The sequence below is a fragment of the Oxyura jamaicensis genome (assembly GCF_011077185.1).
Source record: "Oxyura jamaicensis isolate SHBP4307 breed ruddy duck chromosome 1 unlocalized genomic scaffold, BPBGC_Ojam_1.0 oxy1_random_OJ12037, whole genome shotgun sequence".
Taxonomy (NCBI): domain Eukaryota; kingdom Metazoa; phylum Chordata; class Aves; order Anseriformes; family Anatidae; genus Oxyura; species Oxyura jamaicensis.
The window spans coordinates 96-3,796 of NW_023302785.1; the positions used below are offsets into that span (position 1 = coordinate 96).

Consider the following 3,701-nt stretch of genomic DNA (forward strand, 5'->3'; position numbering starts at 1 on the left):
CCCCGCCGCCCTGCCGCCGGGTGATGCAACCCGGCCCCGCGTGCGGCAGCGCCGCCTGGGCGCTGAGGGCTTCGCGCATGCGCGGGGAGGGAAGGAGGGAGGGAGCGGCGCGCGTGCGCCTCCCGCCCGCCGCCGGGTAACGGTCGCGGGCTGGGGCGGGCGGGGGGTGGCGGCGCGTGGAGCGCTGAGGTAACGGCCGCCCTAACGGCCGCCCTAACGGCCGCTGTGGGGATCGCCGCGCGATACGGGGGGGGTGAAGACGTGAACGTGTGTCACTGCGCGCCTAGCGGCTTGGACGTGGAGGTGTGCGGGGGACGGTGGGGGCGCGAGGCAACAGGAAGGTGGGTTACCTGCCCCGCCTGAGAGCCACGCCGCAGGTGAGCGCACCCAGTTCGACGGCCGATCAGCTTAGCGGCTTTAACGGCAAAATGTCACTGTGCATATGTTGGTAATCTCCGCTGGCCGTCAGCCTAATGCGATTTTGAACGTCAGCCTTTCCCTTGTCACTGGCTTCTGGAGGCAGAGTGCTGTAGAGAACAGACAGAAATATGACCCTGCCCCAAAACATGAGCTTTTTTTACACTAAATAGCCCCAAACCCCCACCAAATGCTTGCTGTGTTCAGCAACATAATATGTTAACATAAACGTGTTAAAAATTGAATAAAGTCCCTGATTAGTGCTGACAGCCATTTTAGAGACTTAACAGATACTAAATGCCAAATTCACAACCCGCCCCCGTGGGGAATTGAATTGACTTCTCCATGGGAACTTCTTATAGGCCTAGGGGAAATTGCTACTGTAATAGGATTTCTTCAGTGATCAGAGCAACTGGTTTCTCAATAACCACTGTCAAATACATCCACATTCATCAGCAGTGGTTTTGCTTACTGGAAAATGTGGACTTTCCCAGATGTTGCCTGCCTAACTGCTTGGGTGAAAACAATAGGTCTCGAGCACATAGCACACGTGTGATTGAAACGTGATGATGGAAATGTGTACAAAACTGGTATGCCTGGTTTAACAACGCACGTAACCTCCCACTTTCACAAATACTATTTCCGTACTTTCCTGATACAAGATCTAGGAGTGACTTCTGCTCTGTATACCAATAGCAAATACATTGCCAGCATTCTTGTTTTGAAGGAAAGAACACAAGAATGTGGTAAGAAACCGTACAGTAATGATGTTGCCAGTGACAAAACGTATTATGTCTTGCAACCCAGTAATTCTGCACAAAAATAAAATACATTTTCATTTCCAGTCTTTCAGCAGGCCACATGACGTTTTACATAAGAATTGTAAATATCTTGCTTTTGAGAAAAACAATATATGCTTATGACAGATACACAAATTATAGTGAGAACGCGATGTAGTACTTGAATGTAGTTGCCTCGACATCAGGCATGAAAATGAGCTGAAAATACTAGACTCTATAGTTACTTAGCTATATACTTACACAATAATGCAGTGCGATATAAAATTACAGAAACAGCTTTTGTCATGTTTGCAGCAATCTTTAGAAATGATTTAATCCCTACCAAGAATTCTGCCAGGAATCTGAAAAAATACACAAACGGTTGCTCCTATTTTAAATAATGAAATGCTACATTTTTCATATTCTGATGTTTTCTTACTAGGGTTCGCTGTATTTGGGAATATGTGCAGTATGAAGAACAATGAAAGTCTAAAGACTGCACATGTATAATCAAAACAAGGTAAAAACGTTTCTAGGAACTGTCAAGTATGTGATACATGCATGCAAAAATTTAATGTCTAAATTATAGAAATGAAATAGTGAACTGCATACTAATAAAACTCGAAAACTTAGGTCCAGAATTTTATTAATTTCAATTAATAGTCTCACTTAAATCAACAGGAACTACTTAGTAACTGAGGTTGTACAGATACCTACATGAGAGGAGTCAACCTAAATCTCTATGTAAATTAGTACTGGTTAAGGTAGTATTGACCCTACTGGTTGCTGTCTAGGGCCCAAATTTAATAGTCTTACATTTTTAGTTTGGAGATTGAAGCATTAACAAGTTTTGTCTTTTACAGTAGAGGCAAATTGTCCAATGTGGAGGAGGAGCGTTTTTTTGTTAATACTCTTTAATACTTTAACGCATGTTTTAATAATGATGAGAATAAGTATGTAAAAACTGCTGGCTTGCTTTGTTTGTTTGTTTTGCCAGGTTTGAGGTCCATTTCTATGGCAGTGTATAGGAGAGACCTGAAGATCATCTTACACCTCAGCTTGCCACAAACTGCGAACAGCAAAATGACAGCCAGGTAAAACCAAACAGCCCTGCTAGCTTTTTCCACCCTCCCTGACCTGTGAAGGTCAAAAGTCTGAAGAGGGCAGAGATGCGTGATGTTTCAGTTGTATGGTTTCTGCACGTGTGAAACATATTCTGTAGTGATTCTCCTTGTCAAAGCATGAAGTATGAGCGGTGTGGTATTTGCTTGATACAGCAGAAGACGTATCCTGTGAATAAGGGAGAGAGCCTGTCTTTTTGAGGCTGAGGAATGGCAGGAATGGTAGCTGCTTTGGGATAGCTGGTGCATAAAAGTTGGTTGTTTCACCGTCACTGCACAAGTAACAGATTTTGAAACGGTGACTGGGGAAATGGAGCAAATTTACTGCGTGAGTAAGCGCATGAGGTGGAATGGTATAAAGTTGGCTGAGCAGAGAGGTCAGGTCACTGGTATGAGGGAGTGAACGGGAGCAGGTTGTTTGTAACTTGGAATAAGTAGGCCATGAGGGAGCAGCAGGAGGTCAGTTGGACAGAGCGGGAATAGCAGTGGGAACTCTTTTGTGAAGCTGAGCATGGAGTAACTAGTTGATTGTGCGAAGCTGTAAAAGGTGGGATAGACGTTCAGATTGGGGGTGGCAGTTCTAGAGGAGTTGTGCTGTTATTAATCGAGAGGGGTGTGGGTGGCAACGAATGGCTGAAAATTGTCAGCGAAGGGGATGGGAACAGCAGTATACATGGGGAGGGTGGCAGCATGTGTGCAGCCTGTTATTTAAAGCAGTGAGCAATATAGCAGGTACATAGCAGGTAGCACAGGGTTTGAGGGTGGCAGGCCAGACCGAAGGTCCTACATTGCCCGTGTGGTGTCGTTAGATACGTGGGAAGGCTGGATTTTCTTTTGACCTCTTACAGTAAAGCAAGGGGGTGAAGTCTGGGCTATGGCAAAGCCCCGTGCAGTCAGTCCGCAGGGAGCTGCGTGCAGTCCGCTCGTTGCTCGGGGCTGTGCTGTGCAGACGTGGCTGGCGGCCCTGACCCGCTCGGCTTCGGTGACCTGGTTCCCACAGCGGCTGGCGGGGCTGCCCGTGACGGAGCGAGGCGGCTCGGATCAGCCTGCAGCTCCCGCAGCTGGCCAGCTGCGAGGGGGAGGAGTTGCGGCAGCTCCGGCGAGGGCTCGCTGTCGCTCGGAGCGCGTTCCGGTACAACATCCCCACCGCGCCGCTGCCCCGGGAGAGCGGGAGCTGCCCCGAGGGGGCCGCTGCAAAGCCGAGGCGAGGCTGGCGGGCCGCGAGGCGAAACCGAGCCTCGGAGCCCTCACAGGTGGATGCTCGCGGGCGAGCGCGGCGAGGAGCCAAACAGATGACGCTCCTCGGCACGGCTCTCCCGAAACCCAGCGGCCAGCGGCCGCTGCTAGCCCCCGGTAAGAGACCTGCCTCGCAGGGGCCCGCCGG

At 49.3% G+C, this 3,701-nt stretch overlaps 1 long non-coding RNA gene across 1 annotated transcript; it reads left to right on the forward strand.

Moving 5' to 3' along the window:
- Positions 1–354: 354 nt before the first annotated feature.
- Positions 355–2,269, forward strand: LOC118156805. Its single transcript, XR_004746451.1, has 3 exons — positions 355–377; positions 1,639–1,716; positions 2,194–2,269. It is a non-coding gene; the product is annotated as an uncharacterized LOC118156805 (long non-coding RNA).
- Positions 2,270–3,701: the final 1,432 nt, after the last annotated feature.